The sequence below is a fragment of the Trachypithecus francoisi genome, unplaced genomic scaffold, assembly GCF_009764315.1.
Source record: "Trachypithecus francoisi isolate TF-2019V2 unplaced genomic scaffold, Tfra_2.0 Lachesis_group12, whole genome shotgun sequence".
In the NCBI taxonomy this organism is placed as follows: domain Eukaryota; kingdom Metazoa; phylum Chordata; class Mammalia; order Primates; family Cercopithecidae; genus Trachypithecus; species Trachypithecus francoisi.
In genome coordinates, this window is record NW_022681457.1 from 15,301,139 (window position 1) to 15,325,719 (window position 24,581).

At 39.0% G+C, this 24,581-nt stretch overlaps 1 long non-coding RNA gene across 1 annotated transcript in view; it reads left to right on the forward strand.

Moving 5' to 3' along the window:
• Positions 1-23,026, forward strand: part of LOC117091929 — a 24,296-nt gene extending 1,270 nt beyond the window's left edge. The window contains exons 2-4 of the long non-coding RNA XR_004440574.1: positions 4,397-4,400; positions 22,409-22,415; positions 22,600-23,026. This is a non-coding gene — a long non-coding RNA (uncharacterized LOC117091929). The remainder of the gene's footprint in view (positions 1-4,396; positions 4,401-22,408; positions 22,416-22,599) is intronic.
• The last annotated feature ends 1,555 nt before the right edge of the window (positions 23,027-24,581 follow it).

The window sequence follows — 24,581 nt, forward strand, 5'->3', positions numbered from 1 at the left end:
TTGAGCATTGTTTCATATGTTTGTTAGCCGTTTGTATATCTTCTTTTGAGAATTGTTTATTCACGTACTTAGCCCACTTTTTCATGGGATTGTTTGCTAATTTGTTTGAGTTTCTTGTAGATTCTGGCTATTGGTTATCTTTCAGATGTATAGATTGTGAAGATTTTCTTTCACTCTGTGGGTCATATGTTTAGTCTGCTGACTGTTGCTTTGCTCTGCAGAAACTCTTTAGTTTAATGAAGTCTCACCTATTTATTTTTGCTTTCGTTGCATTTGCTTTTGGGTTCTTGGTCATGAAGTTTTCGCCTAAGCCAATGTCTAGAAGGGATTTTCTTTTTATTTATTTATTTATTATACTTTAAGTTCTAGGGTACATGTGCATAACGTGCAGGTTTGTTACATATGTATACTTATGCCATGTTGGTGTGCTGCACCCATCAACTCGTCAGCACCCATCAATTCATCATTTATGTCATATATAACTCCCCAATGCAATCCCTCCCTCCTCCCCCCTCCCCATGATAGGCTCCAGTGTGTGATGTTCCCCAATGTCGTCTTCTAGAATGTTTATAGTTTCAGTTCTTAGATTTAAGTCCTTGATTCATCTTGGATTGATTTTTGTATAAGGTGAGATATGGGGATCCAGTTTTATTCTCCTACATTCGGCTTGCCAATTATTTCAGCACCATGTGTTGAATAAGGTGTCCTTTACCCATTTTATGTTTTTGTTTGCTTTGTCAAAGATAAGTTGGCTGTAAGTATTTAGGTTTATTTCTGGGATCTGTATTCTGTTCCATTGGTCTATGTGCCTATTTTTACACCAGTACCACGTTATTTGATGACTATGGACTTAGAGAATTGTTTGAAGTCAGGTGATGTGACACTACCAGATTTGTTCTTTTTGCTTAGTCTCGATTTGGGTATGTTGGCTCTTGTTTGGTTCCATATGAATTTTAGAATTGTTTTTTCTAGTTCTGTGAAGAATGATGGTGGCATTTTAATGGGCATGGCATTGAATTTGTAGATTGCTTTTGTCAGTGTGGTCATTTTCACAATAATGATTCTATTCATCCATGAGCAAGGGGTGCATTTTCATTTTTTGCATCATCTATGATTTCTTTCAGCAGTGTTTTGTAGTTTTTCTTGAGGTCTTTCACCTCCTTGTTTAGATATATTCGTAGTTATTATTTCTTTATGACTGCTGTCATAAAAGGGGTTCAGTTTTTGATTTGATTCTCTGCTTGGTCAATGTTGGTTTGTAGCAGAGCTACTGATTTGTGCACATTAATTTTGTATACTGAAACTTTGCTGAATTCGTTTATCAGTTCTAGCAGCTTTTTGGAGTAGTCCTTAGGGTGTTCTAGGTGTGTAATTATGTCATCAGCAAACAGCGACAGTTTTATTTCCTCTTTATCAATTTGGATGCCCTTTATTTCCCTTGTTTGATTGATTTGGCTAGGACTTTCAGTACTCTGTTGAATAAAAGTGGTGAGAGTGGCCATCCTTGTTTTGATCCCCTGCTGAGAGTGAATGCTTTCAATTTTTTCTCATTCAGTATTATGTTGGCTGTGGATTTGTGTGCCCATTTTGCTGAGTGTTTTAATCATAAAAAGATGCTGGATGTTGTCAAGTACCTTTTCAGTGTCTATTGAGAGGATCAAGTGATTTTTAAATTCTGTTTATGTGCTGTACCACATTTATTGACTTGTGTCTGTGGAACAATTCCTTTGTCCCTAATGTGAAACCTACTTGATCATGGTGCATTATATTTCTGATTCAGTTAGCTGGTATTTTGTTAAGAATTTCTGCATCTGTGTGCATCAGGGATTTCGGTCTGCAGTTTTCTTTGTTATGTCTCTTTCTGGATTTGGTGTTAGGGTGATACTTTCTTCATAGAATGATTTAGGGAGAATTCCATCTTTGTCTAGCATGTGGAATAGTGTCAAATGAATTGGTACCAACTCTTCTTTGAATGTTTGGTAGAATTCAGCTGTGAATCTGTCTGGTCCTGGAATTTGTTTTATTGTTACTTTTCAAATTATCTTTTCCTTCTTGCTGCTTTTTGTTGGTCTGTTCAGGGTTTTGAATTCTTTCTGATTTAATCTAGGAAGGTTTTATATTTCCAGGAATTTATTCATCCCCTCTAGGTTTTCTAGTTTATGCACATAAATGTGTTCATAGTACCTTTGAATGATCTTTTGTATTTCTGTGGCATTGGTGGTAATGGCTCCCATTTCATTTCTGAATGAGCTTATTTGACTCTTCTCTCTTATTTTCTTGGTTATCTTGCCAATGGTCTATCAATTTTATTTATTTTTCCAAAAAGCCAGCTTTACATTTTATTTATAATTTTTATTATTTTGTTTCAACTTCATTTAGATCTGCTCTGATCTTGGTTATTTTCTTTCTTCTGCTGGGTTTGGATTTGGTGCGTTCTTGTTTCTTGAATTTCTAGAAATGTAACCTTAGATTGTCTATTTGTGCTCTTTCAGTCATTTTGATGTAGGCATTTAAAGCTATGAACTTTTAGCACACTCTTTGCGGAATTCCAGGTGTTTTGATAGGATGCGTCACTATTGTTCGGTTCAAAGAGTTTTTTTTTTTTTTTTTTTTTTTTTTTTTTTGTTGAGACGGAGTCTCGCTCTGTCGCCCAGGCTGGAGTGCAGTGGCCGGATCTCAGCTCACTGCAAGCTCCGCCTCCCGGGTTTACGCCATTCTCCTGCCTCAGCCTCCCAAGAAGCTGGGACTACAGGCGCCCGCCACCTCGCCCGGCTAGTTTTTTGTATTTTTAGTAGAGACGGGGTTTCACTGTGTTCGCCAGGATGGTCTCGATCTCCTGACCTCGTGATCCGCCCGTCTCGGCCTCCCAAAGTGCTGGGATTACAGGCTTGAGCCACCGCGCCCGGCCTCAAAGAGTTTTTAAATTTCCATCTTGATTTCATATTTGACCCAGTGATCGTTCAGGAGCAAGTTATTTATTTTCCATGTGTTTGCATGGTTTTGAAGGTTCCTTTTGGAGTTGATTCCCAGTTTTATTCTACTCTTGTCTGAGAGATTACTTCATATAATTTCAATTTTCCTTTTTTTTTTATTATACTTTAAGTTCTAGGGTACATGTGCACAACGTGCAGGTTTGTTACATATGTATACTTGTGCCATGTTGGTGTGCTGCACCCATCAACTCGTCAGCATCCATCAACTTGTCATTTACATCAGGTATAACTCCCAATGCCATCCCTAACCCCTCCGCATAATAGGCTCCAATGTGTGATGTTCCCCTTCCAGAATTCAAGTGATCTCATTGTTCAATTCCCACCTATGAGCAAGAGCATGCGGTGTTTGGTTTTCTGTTCTTGCGATAGTTTGCTGAGAATGATGGTTTCCAGCGGCATCCATGTCCCTACAAAGGACACGAACTCATCCTTTTTTATGGCTGCATAGTATTCCATGGTGTATGTGTGCCACATTTTCTTAATCCAGTATGTCACTGATGGACATTTGGGTTCATTCCAATTCCTTGCTATTGTGAATAGTGCTGCAATAAACATACATGTGTATGTGTCTTTATAGTAGCATGATTTATAATCCTTTGGGTATATACCCAGTAATGGGATGGCTGGGTCAAATGGTATTTCTAGTTCTAGATCCTTGAGGAATCGCCGTACTGTTTTCCACAATGGTCGTACCAGTTTACAATCCCAGCAACAGTGTAAATGTGTTCAAATTTCTCCACATCCTCTCCAGCATCTGTTGTTTCCTGACTTTTTAATGATTGCCATTCTAACTGGTGTGAGATGGTATCTCATTGTGGTTTTGATTTGCTTTTCTCTGATGGCCAGTGATGACAAGTATTTTTTCATGTGCCTGCTTGCTGTATGCATGTCTTATTTTGAGAAATGTCTGTTCATATCCTTTGCCCACTTTTTGATGGGGTTGTTTTTTTCTTGTAAATTTGTATGAGTTCTTTGTAGGTTCTGGATATTAGCCCTTTGTCAGATGAGTAGATTGCAAACATTTTCTCCATTCTGTAGGTTGCCTGTTCACTGTGATGGTAGTGTCTTTAGCTGTGCAAAAGCTCTTTAGTTTAATTAGATCTCTTTTGTCAATTTTGGCTTTTGTTGCCATTGCTTTTGGTGTTTTAGACATGAAGTCCTTGCCCATGCCTATGTCCTGAATGGTATTACCTAGGTTTTCTTCTAGTGTTTTTATGGTTTTAGGTCTAACATTTAAGTCTCGAATCTAACTTGAATTAATTTTCGTATAAGGAGTAAGGAAAGGATCCAGTTTCAGCTTTCTACTTATGGCTAACCAATTTTCCCAGCACCATTTATTAAATTGGGAATCCCTTCCCCATTTCTTGTTTTTGTCAGGTTTGTCAAATTTCAGATTGCTGTAGATGTGTGGTAGTATTTCTGAGGGATCTGTTCTGTTCCATTGGTCTATATCTCTGTTTTGGTACCAGTATCATGATGTTTTGGTTACTGTAGCCTTGTAGTACAGTTTGAAGTCAGGTAATGTGAAGCCTCCAGCTTTGTTCTTTTAACTTATTATAGTCTTGGCAATGCAGGTTCTTTTTTGGTTCCATATGAACTTTAAAGCAGTTTTTTCCAATTCTGTGAAGAAACTCATTGGTAGCTTGATGGGAATGGCATTGAATCTATAAATTACCTTGAGCAGTATGACCATTTTCACGATATTGATTCTTCCTATCCATGAGCATGGTATGTTCTTCCATTTGTTTGTGTCCTCTTTGATTTCACTGAGCAGTGGTTTGTAGTTCTCCTTGAAGAGGTCCTTTACATCTCTTGTAAGTTGGATTCCCAGGTATTTTATTCTCTTTGTAGCAATTGTGAATGGTAATTCATTCATGATTTGGCTCTCTGCTCGTCTGTTATTGGTGTATAAGAATGCTTGTGATTTTGGCATATTGATTTTGTATCCTGAGACTTTGCTAAAGTTGCTGATCAGCTTAAGTGGATTTTGGGCTGAGACGATGGGGTTTTCTAAATATACAATCATGTCCTCTGCAAACAGGGAAAATTTGACTTCTTCTTTTCCTAACTGAGTACCCTTGATTTCTTTCTCTTGCCTGATTGCCCTAGCCAGAACTTCCAACACTGTGTTGAATAGGAGTGGTGAGAGAAGGCATCCTTTTCTTGTGCCAGTTTTCAAAGGGAATTTTTCCAGTTTTTGCCCATTCAGTATGATATTGGCTGTGGGTTTGTCATAAATGGCTCTTATTACTTTGAGATACGTTCCATCAATACTAAATTTATTGAGAGTTTTTAGCATGAAGCGGTGTTGAATTTTGTCAAAGGCCTTTTCTGCATCTATTGAGATAATCATGTGGTTTTTGTCTTTGGTTCTGTTTATATGCTGGATTACGTTTATTGATTTGCGTATGTTGAACCAGCCTTGCATCCCAGGGATGAAGCCAACTTGATCATGTTGGATAAGCTTTTTGATGTGCTGCTGGATTCGGTTTGCCGGTATTTTATTGAGGATTTTTCATCGATGTTCATCAGTGATATTGGTCTAAAATTCTCTTTTCTTGTTGTGTCTCTGCCAGGCTTTGGTATCAGGATGATGTTGGCCTCATCAAATGAGTTAGGGAGGATTCCCTCTTTTTCTATTGATTGGAATAGTTTCAAAAGGAATGGTACCAGCTCCTCCTTGTACCTCTGGTAGCATTCGGCTGTAAATCCGTCTGGTCCTGGACGTTTTTTGGTTGGTAGGCTATGAATGATTCCCTCAATTTCAGAGCCTGCTATTGGTCTATTCAGGTTCAACTTCTTCCTCATTTAGTCTTGGGAGAGTGTAAGTGTCCAGAAAATTATCCATTTCTTCTAGGTTTTCTAGTTTATTTGTATAAATAAAGGTGTTTATAGTGTTCTATAATGAGAGGTGTTTATAGTATTCTATGATGGTAGTTTGTATTTCTGTGGGGTCAGTGGTGATATCCCCTTTATAATTTTTTATTGTGTCTCTTTGATTCTTCTCTCTTTTCTTCTTTATTAGTCTTGCTAGCAGTCTATCAATTTTGTTGATCTTTTCATAAAAGCAGCTCCTGGATTCGTTGATTTTTTGGAGGGATTTTGTGTCTCTATCTCCTTCCGTTCTGCTCTGATCTTAGTTATTTCTTGCCTTCTGCTAGCTTTTGAACATGTTTGGTCTTGCTTCTCTAGTTCTTTTAATTGTGATATTAGTGTGTCAATTTTAGATCTTTCCAGCTTTCTCTTGTTGGCATCTAGTGCTATAAATTTCCCTCTACACACTGCTTTAAATGTGTCCCAGAGATTCTAGTATGTTGCATCTTTGTTCTCATTGGTTTCAAAGAACATCTTTATTTCTGCCTTCATTTTGTTATGTACCCAGTAGTCATTCAGGAGCAGGTTGTTCCATTTTCGTGCAGTTGAGCAGTTTTGATTTAGTTTCTTAGTCCTGAGTTCTAGTTTGATTGCACTGTGGTCTGAGAGACAGTTTGTTATAACTTCTGTTCTTTCACATTTGCTGAGAAGTGCTTTACTTCCAACTATGTGGTCAATTTTCGAATAAGGGCAGTGTGGTGCTGAGAAGAATGTGTATTCTGTTGATTTGGGGTGGAGAGTTCTGTAGATGTCTATTGGGTCCCCTTGTTGCAGAGATGAGTTCAATTCCTGGATATCCTTGTTAACTTTCTGTCTCGTTGATCTGTCTAATGTTGACAGTAGGGTGTTGAAGTCTCCCATTATTATTTTATGGGAGTCTAAGTCTCTTTATAAGTCTCTAAGGACTTGCTTTATGAATCTGGGTGCTCCTGTATTGTGTGCATATATATTTAGGAGAGTTCGCTCTTCCTGTTGAATTGATCCCTTTACCATTATGTAATGTCCTTCTTTGTCTCTTTTGATCTTTGATGGTTTAAAGTCTGTTTTATGAGAGACTAGGATTGCAACCCCTGCTTTTTTTTTTTTTTCCATTTGCTTGATAGATCTTCCTTCATCCCTTTATTTTGAGCCTATGTGTGTCTCTGCATGTGAGATGAGTCTTCAGAATACAGCAAACTGATGGGTCTTGACACTTTATCCAATTTGCCAGTCTGTGTCTTTTAGTTGGACCATTTAGTCCATTTACATTTAAGGTTAATATTATTTTGTGTGAACATGATTCTGTCATTGTGATATTAGCTGGTTATTTTACTCCCTAGTTGATGCAGTTTCTTCCTAGCATTGATGGTCTTTACTTTTTGGCATGCTTTTGAAATGGCTGGTACCAGTTGTTCCTTTCCATATTTAGTTCTTCCTTCAGGATCTCTTGTAGGGCAATCCTGGTGGTGACAAAATCTGTAAGCGTTTGCTTGTCTTTAAAGGATTTGATTTCTCCTTCACTGATGAAACTTAGTTTGGCTGGCTATGAAATTCTGGGTTGAAAATTCTTTTCTTTAAGAATGTTGAATATTGGCCCCCACTCTCTTCTGGCTTGTAGTTTCTGCTGAGAGTTCTGCTGTTTTTCTGATGGGCTTCCCTTTGTGGGTAACCCGACCTTTCTCTCTGGCTGCCCTTAACATGTTTTCCTTCATTTTAACTTTGGTGAATCTGACAATTATGTGTCTTGGAGTTTCTCTTCTCGAGGAATATCTTTGTGGTGTTCTTTGTATTTCCTGAATTTGAATGTTGGCCTGCCTTGCTAGGTTTGGGAAGTTTTCCTGGATGATATCCTGAAGAGTGTTTTCCAACTTGGTTCCATTTTCCCCCTCACTTTCAGGCATACTAATCAGACGTAGATTTGGTCTTTTCACATAATCCCATATTTCTTGGAGGCTTTGTTCATTTCTTTTTCCTCTTCTTTCTCTATACTTCTCTTCTCACTTCATTTCATTCATTTGATCTTCAATCATTGATACTCTTTCTTCCAGTTGATCAAGTCGGTTACTGAAGCTTGTGCATTTGTCACATATTTCTCATGTCGTGGTTTTTATCTCTGTCAGTTCGTTTATGGCCTTCTCTACATTGATTATTCTAGTTATCCATTCATCCATTTTTCTTTTTTTTCAAGGTTTTTAGTTTCTTTGCGCTGATTACATAGTTCCTCCTTTAGCTCTAAGAAGTTTGATCGACTGAAGCCTTCTTCTCTCAACTCGTCGAAGTCATTCTCCGTCCAGCTTTGATCCATTGCTGGCGATGAGCTGTGTTCCTTTGGAGGGGGAGATGTGCTCTGATATTTTGAATTTCCAGTTTTTCTGCCCTGCTTTTCCCCCATCTTTGTGGTTTTATCTGCCTTTGGTCTTTGATGCTGGTGACGTGCTGATGGGTTTTGGTGTGGGTGTCCTTTCTGTTTGTTAGTTTTCCTTCTAACAGTGAGGACCCACAGCTGTAGGTCTGTTAGAGATTGCTTGAGGTCCACTCCAGACCCTGTTGCCTGGGTATCAGTAGCAGAGGCTGCAGAAGATAGAATATTGCTGAACAGCGAGTGCTGCTGTCTGATTCTTGCTCTGGAAGCTTCATCTCAAGGGTGTACCCCGCCGTGTGAGGTTTGAGGTGTGAGGTGTAGGTCTGCACCTAGTGGGGGATGTCCCCCAGTTAGGCTACTCAGGGGTCAGGGACCCCCGTGAGCAGGCAGTCTGTCTCTTCTCCGATCTCAACTTCCGTCCTGGGAGATTCACTGCTCTCTTCAAAGCTGTCAGACAGGGTCATTAACATCTGGAGAGGTTTCTGCTGCTTTTTATTTAGCTATGCCCTGTCCCCAGAGGTGGAGTCTACAGAGACAGGCAGGCCTCCATGAGCTGCGGTGGGCTCCACCCAGTTCCAGCTTCCCAGAGGCTTTGTTTACCTACTTAAGTCTCAGCAATGGTGGGTGCCCCTCCCCCAGCCTTGCTGCTGCCTTGCAATTAGATCTCAGACTGCTGTGCTAGCAATGAGGGAGGCTCCATGGGCATGGGACCCTCCTGGCCAGGTGTCAGATATAATCTCCTGGTGTGCCGTTTGCTAAGACCCTTAGTAAAGTGCAGTATTAGGGTGGCAGTTACCCAATTTTTCAGGTGTTATGTGTCTCAGTTTCTAAAGGGATTCCCTTCCCCCTTGTACTTCCCAGGTGAGGCGATGCCTTACCCTGCTTCAGCTCTGGCCGGTCAGGCTGCACCAGCTGACCAGCACTGACTGTCCAGCACTCCCTGGTGAGATGAACCTGGTACCACAGTTGAAAATGCAGAAATCACCAGTGTTCTGTGTTGCTCGCACTGGGAGCTGGAGGCTGGAGCTTTCCCTATCCAGTCATCTTGCTCCAGAATCTCATTTCTCTTAAATTTATTGAGACTTGTTTTGTGGACTATCATATGGTCTGTCTTGAAGAAAGTTCCATGTGCTGATGAATAGAATGTATATTCTGGCTTGTTGGGTAGAATATTCTGTAAATATGTCTTAAGTCTCTTTGCTCTAGGGCATAGTTTAAATCCATTGTTTATTTCTTGACTTTCTGTCTTGATGTCCTGTCTAGTGCTGTCAGTGGAGTACTGAAGTCCCTCACTATTATTGTGTTACTGTCTATCTTATTTCTCAGGTCTAGCAGTAATAGTTATATAAATTCAGGAGCTCCAGTGTTAGGTGCATATATATTTAGGATTGTGATACTTTCCTGTTGAACAAGTGCTTTTATTATTATATAATGTCCCTCTTTGTCTTTTTTAACTGCTGTTGCTTTAAAGCTAGTTTTTTCTGACATAAGAATTGTTACTGCTGCTCACTTTTGTGGCTATTTGCATGGGGTATCTTTCTCTACCCTTTTACCTTAAGTTTATGTGTCCCTTTATGGTTAGAGGAGTCTCTTAAGGGCAGCAGATACTTGCTTGGTGCGTTATTATCAATTCTGCAATTCTGTATCTTCTAAGTGGAGCATTTAGGCCACTTACATTCAATGTTAGTATTGAGATGTGAGGTACTGTTCCATTCATCCTGTTATTTGTTGCCTGGATACGTTGGTTTCATTCATTTATTTATTGTAGTTTTGTTTTATAGGTCCTGTGAGATTCATGCTTAAAGACGATCTGTGTTGATGTGTTTCCAGGATTTGTTTCAAGATTTGGAGCTCCTTTGAGCAGTTATTGTAACGCTGGCTTGGTAGTGGCAAATTCTCTCAATATTTGTTTGTCTGAAAAAGACTATTATCTTTCCTTTATTTATGAACTTTAGTTTTTTTGGATATGAAATTCATGTCTGATAATTTTTATAAGGAGGCTGCAGATAGGTTTGCATGATCTTTTGAGGTGTTCTTCTGTTATTGAAGATTATTAAAATCACATGTGTTGGAAAGTATTTGGGATTATTTACTTAATTGATAAGTACTCATTTATTTTTATATTAATTTGATACCATGTATAAACAATATATAACACAGGTATGGACATATACATATATGTGATACAACATAGAACATATACATATGCGCATAATGATAGAGGGAGAAAGAAATACTTTAGATTTTTGAGTTTAAATCTTTATGTATAGAATCCATAAAACTAACTATTAAAAAAAAAAGTTGGATTTAAATTGTGCTTTTGTAAATAGAAAAAGTTAACATTTATCTGAGGAAGCCCTTGCTGAATTTTAGAGAAAATAGGTAGTAAATTTACATCTCAAATCAGAGAGAGAGAGAGAGAAGGAATTTGGGTGTGTTCAAGGAAGATTAAAAATAGATGCCAAGGTAACACAAAAATGACAGAAATTTATAACAGGATTTTATAAGGAGACCAATTTTATTTACATACATAGCTTTTATTTTGGTCTCTGTTTTCCAACTGTACTCCAGGAAACACACTACACAGGCTCCCTTCTTAAGTGCTGGTGGGTCACTGCACATGCAGACAGACCACTTGAAGGGAAGAATCAGGGGAGAAGAGATGGAGACCCCAGAATTATTCCAACATACAAAAACCTAAGTCAAAGGTCAAACCACACACTTGAAATCTCATCGCCTGTTTGGCCCTGTTTTAAACGTACTTTTTTCCTTTAATTTCTGCTCTAAAGCTTTTAAATAAACTTTCACTTTTGCTGTAAAACTTGCCTCAGTCTCTTCTTCTGCCTTATGACCCTTAGTTGAATTCTTTCTTCTGAAGAAACAAGAATTGAGGCTTCTTCAGACTTGTACAGATTTCCTGCCATTAATATACTTTAGTGCCATTCTACATGATAGAATATGTATGTATTCTTATATTTATACATATATATATAAAACATGTATGTATTCATAGAGGCTTTGAATCTACATTCTTGCTGCACTTTATGTAAACAATCCAGGTATAAGACTAAAACTTATTTTGGAAATACATTGGTACCATATAATTTCTGTTTCATAAACATGGGAAACAGGAGTGAGATAATTGTTTTTCAGAAGAAAACAACAGAACAACAGTTATTAAATTTTAGATGTGTTGATTTCTTCTTTGAATTTTGTTATTTACCTACAGTTTGGACTGAATCCCAAATTTTTTCCTGGCTACAAGTTTCAAAACTAATGTTTTCAGAATATTCTTCCATTTTTCTTCCATTTTGGTATATTGTAAATTAAAACTGTGCTTTTAAAATTTGGGTCCTTTTTTAAAATTACACTATTAAGTTCTGGGGTATATGTGCTGAACCTGCAGATTTGTTACATAGGTATACACATGCCATGGTGTTTTGCTACACCCACTAACGCATCATCTACATTAGGTATTTCTCCTAATGCTATCCCTCCCCTAGCCTTCCACCCCCCAACAGGCCCCAGTGTATGATGTTCCCCTCCCTGTGTCCATGTGTTCTCATTGTTCAACTCCCACTTATGAGTGAGAACATGCAGTGTTTGGTTTTCTGTTCCTGTGTTAGTTTGCTGAGAATGGTGGTTTCTAGCTTCATCCATGTCCCTGCAAAAGACATGTACTCATTCTTTATTATGGCTGCATCGAATTTCATGGTGTACATGTACCACATTTTCTTTATCTAGTCTGTCATTGATGAGCATTTGGGTTGGTTGTAAGTCATTGCTATTGTGAATAGTGCTGCAATAAGCATAAGTGTGAATATGTCTTTATAGTAGAATGTTCTATAATCCTTTGAGTATATACCCAGTAATGGGATTACTAGGCCAAATGGTATTTCTTATTCTAGATCCTTGAGGAAACGCCACACTGTCTTCCACAATGGTTGAACTAATTTACACTCCCACCAACAATGGAAAAGCGTTCGTGTTTCTCCACATTCACTCCAGCGTCTGTTGTTTCCTGACCTTTTAGTGATCACCATTCTAACTGGCATAAGGTGGTATCTCATTGTGATTTTGATTTGTATGTCTCTAACAACCAGTGATGATTTGCTTTTTTTCATATGTTTGTTGGTCACATAAATGTCTTATTTTGAGAAACGTCTGTTCATGTGCTTCACCCACTTTTTGATGGGGGTTATTCGTTTCCTTTTCTTGTAAGTTCGTTTACGTTTTTTATAGATTCTGGATATTAGCCTTTTGTCAGATGGATAGATTAAACTTCACAAGTTGAAACTAGACGACTTATGTAAACTTCTGGAGAAATCATAACAACTTATATATAAACAACCTTTATGCCTGCTGATATGTAGACTACACAAAAGGTACACATGAACACTGGGCTCAGACTGTAATTCAGAGAACTGTGTCAGATTGTAATTGCAATTGGAAGATGTTTCAGAAACTCTGGGAAACCTAGACTATAGACTGCTTATTACAGGTGAGCCAACATACAACTGAAAGTGTTAGAGCGATGTTTGCCAAACAAATTGCTCTAATTGAAACAGCAGTTGTATGACTTTAATAAGGTTCCAGGATTATACTGTCCCCTTTTTGCTGTGACTTCCCTTTGCCCTTTCTAATTTGACTTCAGCCCCTTTTCTATGGGACGTGACTTCTTAAGAATGAGCCTTCCTAGTCATGTAGGATCAGATGAAACATAGAGCCACAAACGTCTTCTACAGTGCTTTCTCTGAGAGCATTTGAAGAATTGGGGTGCTAGGTGTGCTGTCACAGGTCTGTAATCTCAGCACATTGAGAGTCCAAGGCAGGAGGATCACTTGCACCAGGAGTTTAAGACAAGCCTAAGCAGCAAAGGGAGACCACGTCTTTTCAAAACAAAATAAATCAAACTAGCCAGGTTCAGTGGTGCGTGCTTAGAGTCTCAAATACTTGGGAGGCCAAGGCGGTAGGACTGCTTCAGCCCAGGAATTCAAGGCTGCAGTGAGTACACTCTAGTCTAGGTGACAGAGCAAGATTGTGTCTCTTAAAAAAGAAAAGAAAAGAAAAGAAAAAGAACGGGGTAAACAGGAAAGCCAAAGATCTCAGGCATCTCTGGATGATTGCCTGAACAAATTGTTTTTTCTTGGCTTCAAAGCATTTCAAGATGTATATTTCTTTGTGAAAGAAAGATATGCCAATTGTAACTTTATTATTTTCTGAGGCACAGAAGAAAGAGAAGATTAGATCAAGTGTTTTTCTGCCCACTCCATCTCTGCCATCCTTCCTTCTCTCCTTTAATCAAATATATAAATACTAAGCCTCCTGAAACCTCTTCAGAGATAACACAAGCCACCAAGTTTTTTTGCAACTCATGGTTTCCCAGGGTGCACCTTCAAGCTGTGGCTCAATAAAACTCAATTGTTCAAGACCCTTGCTTCAGTCAGTCATTCTGGGTAACCACCATGAGTCCTGCAAAGCACTTCAGTAATCTATTGCCTGCCTAGTTGATATGTACCTAGGTGAGTGAGGTCTTCATGAGTCAAACACTCTTCTTCCTTTTCTGCCTTTACCAAACCTACCACTCAGTGCTGTGTGCTCTATCTGACCGCAGCTCCCAGGTTGTTTGTGTTGGTCTAAGAAAGCAAGACCAGGAAGGGCAGGTTGAGAAGGAAGTAAGAGATGAACACCGTGGAACGAGGAAGGTGAGGCTGTCATTGCTCAAAGCAACACTCCCTGGGTGCATTTTATGAATTTTTCTGCATTTGGACTCTTTTCCCTGTGTGTCTATCTAGAAACTCACCCTCCTTCTACTTTCTTCTCATTATACTTTCTGTTTCTAGTGCACTTGTTTATGGCCAAAGAATTGCCATGCAAAGAGTTGACAATAGAATAAAAAATGACTATTTGTGAGACTTGGAACCTGGCCTTTCTTTTTTCCAAAAGAGATTGAGGTTTCTAGAAGCTAGCTTTTATGCAGGTCTGTGCAGTTGTGAGTATAGTGTTAGGGAACAGGTGCATAAGTGAAGGATGAGACAGAAAACAAAATACTGGCTGTCAAATCCTGAAAGGAAATGGGACAAAAATCATTTTTGAAGGTGGATGTCATTCAGGAGACCTTGTGAATCTTACAGTGTCCTCTTACCAGATGAAGTGGAGGATGAGGTTAAATTATGGAGTTAGGTGACAGTGGGCACATACTTCTTTGCCACAGTTTTTTTTTTTTTTTTAAATCTGCAAAAATGGGGATCGTGGCACTTAGGATATTTGTCAGGACTGTAGCTACATGAAAAGCTCTTAGGATAGTGCCTGGTGCATTATGAGTGCTGCATCCGTGTGTGAGCTATTATAATTATGGGAATAGGCAAAAGTGCCACCCTGGCCATCCAGAGGGGGTAGACACTTTCCAGTCAGGGTCCAGGCAGGCCAGCTGGAGATGAAGCTGGTTAGTGGGGAAGCTTAACTTCTAGGAGTAGAAGAATTTAGGAGAAGTAACTCATGCACAAATTCTGTAAACATTCCTTTACCCAACAGTAGGAATGCTCAGAGTGGGTGTGGCTTCCGTGACCATCATTATCTCCTGAGAATCTAACAACGTGTCCTAGAGTGGAGTGGCTGTGATGTAAGCCAAACCCAGAAATGGGCTTCAGGGCTGCCTTGCAAATAGCATTCATCTTGAAAAAGGAAAGCATTCATCTTTCTAAAGGAATACCCTCTTCTCGCCCAGGCCATTATTTTTGGTTTTGTACTATCCTAATTTTTAAGGTGTACAAATAAAGACTGAAGAATAAAATAATGAAGCGCATGTATGAAATAACAGGGTAGAATTGAGACTGGTATGTGTAAGTTAAAAGAAATCGTGTATGAATTTTTGTGTGAACATAAAAAGGATTTCTTGTTGCAAACAGACATCTCCATATACATAATACCATTGCCTTGAATGAATAGCAGACTCTATCACAAGAACACACCATCAGAGTCATGAGAGAATGGGTAGTGTGGCTTCTTTAATTGGCAGGATAGACTGAGAAAGTTACTGAAGAGAAAGGAGTTGAAGGAAAAGATGGGTGAGGGCAAGAAAAATGGGATGGTGAAAGGAAAGGACTGAAAGGAATGTTTACTGAGGGCTCATCAGGTGCCAGGCTCTGTGACTAATGTCTTACACATGTTCATTTATTCTTTCACTGTCATTTTCTGATACAGTAAGAGTCAGCCTTACACTGCAGATGAGGAAAGAGGCTGAGGGAGGTCAAATGAGGGGCCTAGGGTCATGCAGGCACTTCATAGCAGAGCTAATATGTTTCACTGTGGTTTGTGTAGACAGTAAAGCGAGACATGGAAGGAAGGCAAAACATATTTTTGTTTTGGGTAATGTTTCTGAAAGTGATCTTTATGAGGCAGAATAATGGCCTTTTAAAAATGTCCACATCCGGGCTGGGTGCGGTGGCTCATGCCTGTAATCCCAGCACTTTGGGACAATGAGATGGGCAAATCAGGAGGTCAGGAATTCAAGACCAGCCTGGACAACATGGTGAAACCCTGTTTCTATTAAAATACAAAAAGTAGCTGTCATGGTGGCAGGCACCTGTAATCCCAGTTACTTGGGAGGCTGAGTCAGGAGAATCACTTGAACCTGGGAGGTGGAGGTTGCAGTGAGCTGAGATCACCCCACTGCATTCCAACTGGGGCAACATGAGTGAAACTCTGTCTCCAAAAAAAAAAAAAAAAATCCCATCCTAACCCTTGGAGCACATGCATTTACTTTTTTGGAAAAAACACTGTTCAACGGTGATGCAGTTGTGTATCTGGAGATGGAAAGCTTATTGTGGATTATCTGGGTTTCTCCAGATGTCATCATAAAGGTCCTTGTAAGTGAAAGAGAAAGGTAGGAGAGTCAAAGTGAGAATGATGCAGCCTGAGAGACTCCACTGACCACTGCTTTCTGTGAACATGTGTGACAAGACAAAATTTCAACAAATGTAGTTATAGATGTAATTGGCTTTTATTTGTGATTTATGATTTGGGGCAGGTCTCCCTCTGCAGATACAGTGATAACTCCCCCTGGGCAATACAATAGCAAAACAGTGGGTTTTGTCAAATGGGAATCTGCAAAGAAAGCCATTGAAATAAATTGATTGGTTAACATCAGAGTACTTCAGGTCACTTATTTGGGTAATAGTTAAAGCAGACGGACTTCCTTATTATGCTCACTCAGGTAAAATGGAATCTTCTTTTTACAGAAAAATATGATCTGTTTTGAGAGCTATCTGAATCCTTAAAATTTCAGTGGGAGTATATAACATCCAGTGTGTGTGGCTCTATTTTGAAATGTCTGTACTCTCACTTAGGTGAGAATATGATCAAAACTTAAAGAATTAGCATTAGTCTCAATAACCATAGTTTTGGGCTTCCATCATTTTCTTCTTTTCTTTTTTAAATTTCCTTTGTCTTTTTAAATTTTTTTTTGCACTTTATGTTCTAGGGTACATATGCACAACATGCAGGTTTGTTACATATGTATACATGTGCCACGTTGGTGTGCTGCACCCGTTAACTCGTCATTTATATTAGGTATATCTACTAATGCTATCTGTCCCTATTCCCACACCCCACAACAGACCCCAGTGTGTGATGTTCCCCGTCCTGTGTCCAAGTGTTCTCATTGTTCAATTCCCAACTATGAGTGAGACCATGTGGTGTTTGCTTTTCTGTTCTTGCGATAGTTTGCTGAGAATGATGGTTTCCAGCTGCATCCATGTCCCAACAAAGGTGATGAACTCATCCTTTTTTATGGCTGCATAGTATTCCATGGTGTATATGTGCCATATTTTCTTAATCCGGTCTCTTATTAATAGACATATGGGTTGGTTCCGAGTCTTTGCTATTGTGAATAGTGTCGCAATAAACATACATGTGCACATGTCTTTATAGCAGCATGATTTATAATCTTTTGGGTATATCCCAAGTAATGGGATGACTGACTCAAATAGTATTTCTAGTTCTAGATCCTTGAGGAATCGCTGCACTGTCTTCCACAATGGTTTAACTAGTTGACAGTCCCACCAACAGTGTAAAAGTGTTCCTATTTCTCCACATCCTCTCCAGCGCCTGTTGTTTCCTGACTCTTTAATGATTGCCACTTTAGCTGGTGTGAGATGGTATCTCATTGTGGTTTTGATTTGCATTTCTCTGATGGCCAGTGATGATGAGCATTTCTTCATGTGTCTGTTGAGTGCAAAAATGTCTTCTTTTGAGAAGCGTCTGTTCATATACTTTACCCACTTTTTGATGGGGTTGTTTGCTTTTTCTTGTAAATTTGTTTGAGTTCTTTGTAGGTTCTGGATATTAGCCCTTTGTCAGTTGAGTAGATTGTGAAAATTTCTCCCATTTTGTAGGTTGCCTGTTGCCTCTGATGGTAGTTTCTTTTGCTATGCAGAAGCTCTTTAGTTTAATTAGATCCCATTTTTCAATTCTGGTTGTTGCCATTGCTTTTGGTGTTTTAGACATGTAGTGCTTGCCCGTGCCTATGTCCTGAATGGTATTGCCTAGGTTTTCTTCTAAGGTTTTTTATGGTTTTAGGTCTAACAATTAAGTCTTTAATCCATCTCGAATTAATTTCTGTATAAGGTACAAGGAAGGGATCCAGTTTCAGCTATCTACTTATGGCTAGCCCATTCTCCCAGCACCCTTTATTAAATAGGCAATCCTTTCCCCATTTCTTGTTTTTGTCAGGTTTGTCAAAGGTCAGATGGTTGTAGATGTCTGGTATTATTTCTGAGGGCTCTCTTCTTCTCCATGGGTCTATATGTCTGTTTTGGTACCAGTACCATGCTGTTTTGGTTACTGTAGGCTTGTACTATAGTTTGAAGTCAGGTAGCATGATGCCTCCAGCTTTGTTTTTTTGGCTTAGGATAGTCTTGGCAATGTGGGCTCTTTTTTGGTTCCATATGAACTTTAAAGTAGCTTTTTCCACTTCTGGGAAGAAAGTCATTGGTAGCTTAATGGGGATGGCATTGAATCTATAAATTACCTTGGAGAGTATGGCCATTTTCATGATATTGATTCTTCCTATCCGTGAGTATGCAATGTTCTTCCACTTGTTTGTGTCCTCTTTTATTTCACTGAGCAGTGGTTTGTAGTTCTCCTTGAAGAGGCCCTTCACATCCTTTGTAAGTTGGATTCCTAGGTATTTTATCCTCTTTGAAGCAATTGTGAATGGCAGTTCATTCATGATTTGGCTCTCTGTTTGTCTGTTATTTGTGTAGAAGAATGCTTGTGATTTTGGTATACTGATTTTGTATCCTGCGACTCTCCTGACGTTGCTTATCAGCTTAAGGAGATTTTGGGCTGAGGCGATGGAGTTTTCTAAATATACAATCGTGTCATCTGCAGACAGGGACAATTTGACTTCCTCTTCTCCTAATTGAATACCCTTTATTTCTTTCTCTTGCCTGATTACCCTGTCCAGAACTTCCAACACTATATTGAATGGGAGTGGTGAGACAGGGCATCCCTGTCTTGTTCCAGTTTTGAAGGGGAATGCTTCCAGTTTTTGCCCATTCAGTATGATATTGGCTGTGAGTTTGTGATAAAGAGCTCTGACTATTTTGAGATACGTTTCATCATTACTGAATTTATTGAGAAATTTTTAGCATGAAGGGCTGTTGAATTTTGTCAAAGGCCTTTTCTGCATCTATTGAGATAATCATGTGGTTTTTGTCTTTGGTTCTGTTTATATGCTGGATTATGTTTATTGATTTGCATATGTTGAACCAGCCTTGTACCCCAGGGATGAAGCCCACTTGATCATGGTGGATAAGCTTTTTGATGTGCTGCTGGATTCTGTTTGCCAGTATTTTATTGTGGATTTTTACATCGATGTTCATCAGGGATATTGGTTTAAAATTCTCTTTTTTTTATTGTATCACTGCCAGGCTTTTGTATCAGGATGATGTTGGCCTCTCAAATGAGTTAGGGAGGATTCCCTCTTTTTCTACTGATTGGAATAGTTTCAGAAGGAATGGTACCAACTCTTCCTTGTAACTGGTAGAATTTGGCTGTGAATCCATCTGTTCCTGGACTTGTTTTGGTTGGTAGGGTATGAATTATTACCTCAATTTCAAAGCCTGTTATTGGTCTATTCAGGGATTCAACTTCTTCCTGGTTTAGTCTTGGGGGAGTGGAAGTGTCCAGGAATTTATCCATTTATTCTAGTTTTCTAGTTTATTTGCGTACAGTTGTTTATAGTATTCTCTGATGGTAGTTTGTATTTCTATTGGGTTGGTGGTGATATCCCCTTTATCATTTTTTACTGTGTCTATTTGATTATTCTCTCTTTTCTTCTCTATTAGTCTTGCTAGAGGTCTATCAATTTTGTTGATCTTTTCAAAAAACCAGGTCCTGGATTCGTTGATTTTTTGAAGGGTTTTTTGTGTCTGTATCTCCTTCAGTTCTCCTCTGATCTTGGTTATTTCTTGTGTTCTGCTAGCTTTTGAATGTGTTTGCTCTTGTTTCTCTAGTTCTTGTCATTGTGATGTGTTGTTAGGGTGTCAATTTTAGATCTTTCCTGCTTTCTCTTATGGGCACTTAGTGCTAGAAATTTCCTTCTACACACTGCTTTAAATGTGTCCCAGAGATTCTGGTATGTTGTATCTTTGTTCTTATTGGTTTCAAAGAACATCTTTATTTCTGTCTTCATTTTGTTATGTACCCAGTAGTCATTCAGGAGCAGATTATTCAGTTTCCATGTAGTTTTGTGGTTTTGATTGAGTTTCTTAATCCTGAGAGATAGTTTGGTTGTACTGTGATCTGAGAGACTGTTTGTTATAATTTCTGTTCTTTTACATTTGCTGAGAAGTGCTTTACTTCCAACCATGTGGTCAATTTTGGAATAAGTGTGATGTGGTGCTGAGAAGAATGTATATTCTGTTGATTCCTGTTGCAGAATTCTGCAGATGTGTATTAGGTCCGCTTGGTGCAGAGTTGAGTTCAATTCCTGGATATCCTTGTTAACTTTCTGTCTAGTTGATCTGTCTAATGTTGACAGTAGGGTGTTAAAATCCCCCATTATTATTGTGTGAGACTCTAAGCCTCTTTGTAAGTCTCTAAGGGCTTGTTTTATGCATCTGGGTGCTCCTGTGTTGGGTGCATATATATTTAGGATAGTTAGCTCTTGCTATTGAATTAATCCCTTTACCATTATATAATGGCCTTCTTTACCTCTTTTGATCTTTGTTGGTTTAAAGTCTGTTTTATCAGAGACTAGGATTGCAACCCCTGCCTTTTTTTGTTTTCCATTTGCTTGGTAGATCTTCCTCCATCCCTTTATTTTGAGCCTATGTGTGTCTCTGTATGTGAGATGGCTCTCCTAAATACAGAAGGCTGATGGCTCTTGACTCTTTATCCAACTTGCCAGTCTGTGTCTTTCAGTTGGACCATTTAGCATATTTACATTTAAGGTTAATATTTTTATGTGTGAACTTGATCCTGTCATGGTGTAGTTGTATGGTTATCTTGCTTGTTAGTTGGTGCAGTTTCTTCCTAGCATCGATGGTCTTTACATTTTGGCATGTTTTTGCAGTGGCTGGTACCGGTTGTTCCTTTTCATGTTCAGTGCTTCCTTCAGGAGTTCTTGTAGGGTTGGCCTAGTGGTGACAAAATCTCTCAGCATTTGCTTGTCTGTAATTATTATTAAGTTTAGTGAGGGCGAGGGTAGGTTAGTGAGGGATTTAGGGTCATTGGATTATGAGGTGAGATGGTCACATGAGGATGAAGTAATTCTTTAACATAACATCGGTATGCAGAAGTAGAGTATACAGAGATAAGAATTTACAACATAGTGTGTGTGTCAGTAATTTCTAAAGGAGCCTTAAAACAGAAAAACAGTCTATCCATATCCCATGATTAGCAAGATATTAATCAGCAGTAACAGTTGCAGGAAAAGCTGGTGCAAACAATCAATAGAAAGAGGACGTGAAGCTAGACAACCAGTTAAACCAAAAAATTCTTAGAAGGGAGTATGCCTAAATCCTAAAAAGACGTAGAAGAGCTGTGGCAAGATAAGGGCGTTTATAACCCTATCCTATCCATATGAACAGGCGCCCCTCATGTGTCCATTAATAGACTCTCCCCAAGGGTTGCATTTCATTCCTGGAGCTATGAACATCTGCTTTTCTGGGATAGGAATCTTGGTGATGTGAAACGTCCCTGAATACACGTCCATTTATCGGCTCTCTGCAGGGGGAAGTACATCACACACTGTTGGCTCATTCTGGCAGCCCAACCTGGCATTTTCTTTACACAATCCTGCATGCAATTTTGTATTTACAGCAATCAGGAGCATTTCATCTTTTATTCCATAGCAATGGTTTCAGGGGGTCTCCCTACAGGACTACAGGTGCGCGCCACCACACCCGGATAATTTTTGTATTTTTAGTAGAGACAGGGTTTCACCATATTGACGAGGCTGGTCTCGAATTCTGAACCTTGTGATCTACCTACCGTGGCCTCTGAAAGTGCTGGGATTACAGACGTGAGCCACTGCACCCGGCCCATAAACCACACATTTCTTTCAGTTTTCAAATTACAGCCCAAGAGAAATAATTTGATATTTGAAGGATGGCTGCACACAAATAGAAATATTTGTAGATTGCACCACATGAGGGAGACTACCAGTATGACTATCAGGATGAAAATATCAAGAGGTTGGAATATGCACCTTAGGCAAGATGCAAACCAACTACAATAGAATAGATCAAAGAAGAAGCCAGAAGAGTCTAGTCACTTTAACCAGGCAGCACATTTGTTGATTTTTACAACTGAGTCTCTATAATACCCGATGTATTTATCCATGTGTAACAAGAAGTGTCAGAACCTGCACAGGCTCCCCACTGTTTAGCTGGTAGAGAGCAATTCTATTTTCTAGCATTGCATGTCCATGTTAAATTAAAACAGGGAGTGAGAGGAATAGGCAAGTATACAAGTAGAATAATAATAATAATAATAAAAACTCCACACATTTGAGGAAAAAGTTGTGTTAAAGATGCAGCTAAAGTCAGCCTTTGGATGGACTAAAGGATCTCTTGTTATGTAAAAATGTGTGGGCCAGGTGCGGTTGCTCACATCTGTAATCCCAGCACTTTGGATTGGCAGGCAGATCACCTGAGGTCGGGAGTTCGAGACCAGCCTGACCAACATGTAGAAAACCCGTCTGTACTACAAATACAAAATTAGCCTGGTGTTGTGGTGCATACCTATAATCACAGCTAGTAGGGAGGCTGAAGCAGGAGAATCACTTGAACCCAGGAGGCAGAGGTTGTGGTGAGCCAAGATTGTGCCATTGCCTTCCAGCTTGGGCAACAAGAGAGAAACTCCATCTTTAAAAAAAAAAAGTGTGGTTGACATGAAATATCTGACACTGTTAACTTACTCTCAGAAGCTACTTCTTGTGAAATCCTAAGTACAGCACTATTCTGGGAAGCAAAGGAGACAGGCATAAGCAAGGACAAATTAAGAGAGGTAAGAGTCTCATCATGATTGATAGTCTTGTTCTGACATCTTGAGAAAAGCTGTCCACAGTGTACAGTCATCAACTTGCTGTTGTGCTTTGCAGTTTAAGTGTCTCTAAGTGATGGTGTTGAACATTTGGTGAGCTCTGAATGGCCCACACCTCAGACACGAGGGTTTTCCCATGAAATTTACATTGAGTTGTCCACCTCTAGCTTATATGGCTTCAGGAACAGACCTGTTCTTATTCTTAATGATTTCATTGGAGAAAATTGAATTGGAAGAACTAAAAGAATTCAGGGTCCAGTCCAGTCTACCATTAGAATATAAATGCTCAAAGATAATGAACAGTGGTTCAGTCTGGTAGCAGGTGTACTACAGTTTTTCTTTTCAAAATAATTTGTCTCTATATTGGGGTCTCTATTTTTACCAAGGATAATCCCAGTAGGATGAATTTGTTTGCAAAATAGGTTGAGTCTCACCGAACTTGCCTAGATTTTTTACCTAAGTGCAGCAAGAGTAGCAATGGACCATAGAGGATCTTTTTAAACTTTGCTTTGCTAGAAGTTTTAAAAGACTCTCAGATTAAACTTCCAAAAACCTCTTGAGACTAGGAAGCCAAACCAAGGCCAACTTCAGACTTTCCCTGCATTCCCTGTGGGTTTATTCTGTGTATATTCTCAAGCAGATCATCCCAGTCAAAGCCTTGGTAATATAACCAATGTTTTCAAATGTGTCCTGTTATACAGAGAGTAGATTCTTTCTGAACTTGTGCAAATAACTTTATTACCGTAAGCATATGAATACTCATGAATAGTTTCCCAATTCTGGGGCACTCAGATTGGGAACAAAAGCAAATGTTTCCATTTTTGTTTACAAAAGTATAATTTACACAATAGCTGTACAGTATAAAGAGCTTAAAAGAGAAAGTTCATAAATCTGGAGAATAAAATATTCAAAGAATCAGCACATTCTCAAATAAAAAATTATGAAAACATTATTCTTTTGATTATTAAGTCCAATAAAACTGAGTTTTTTTTCTTCTTTGTCTTGAATTCATGAAGGTATCAGCCTGTTCATTAAAATTTTGAAAGTTCTCAGAGAGTCCAGTGGTATGATCTTGAAGTTATCAGAAACTTGTATTCAAGGGTCATTGTCAGAGTCTTTTCCATATATCCCCTTGAAGAAAAAGCAATTTTGGACCATAGCTGACTGTAAATACTTTGAGGAAGAATCAAAGCAACTGTCTGGGAATGACAAAGATTTAAAATGACCATGATTAAAAATTAATGAGTTTTTTTATGTTTATTATGGTGAAGACACAGCTCACATAGAAATCTAGTTACTTCCGTGGCATATGACACTATGATTGATAACATATTCGATTTCCAGAAATTTCATACAGTTTTTAGAACTCATTTTTAAAAAATTCTTAATTATTTTTTCTTTGAGATGGAATCTCTCTCTGTAGACCAGGCTGCAGTGCAGTGGCAGGATCTCTGCTCTCTGCAAGCTCCACCTCCGGGTTCATGCCATTTTCCTGCCTCAGCCTACGGAGTAGCTGGAACTACAGGTGCCAGCCTCCACACCCAGCTAATTTTGTTTTTGAGTTTTTAGGAGAGACAGGGTTTCACCATGTTAGCCAGGATGGTCTCGATCTCCTGACCTCATGATCTGACAGCCTCGGCCTCCCAAAGTGCAGGGATTACAGGCGTGAGCCACTGCGCCCAGCCTAGAATACTCATATTATTAACATTCCCATAAATATTATTTAGAGAAGGTTTAGCATCACTTATCACTCATTTGAAAACGCTTTATATGTATTTTAACAAATCAGATAAGGCGGCTTTTCCATGCAGCTTCTGTTT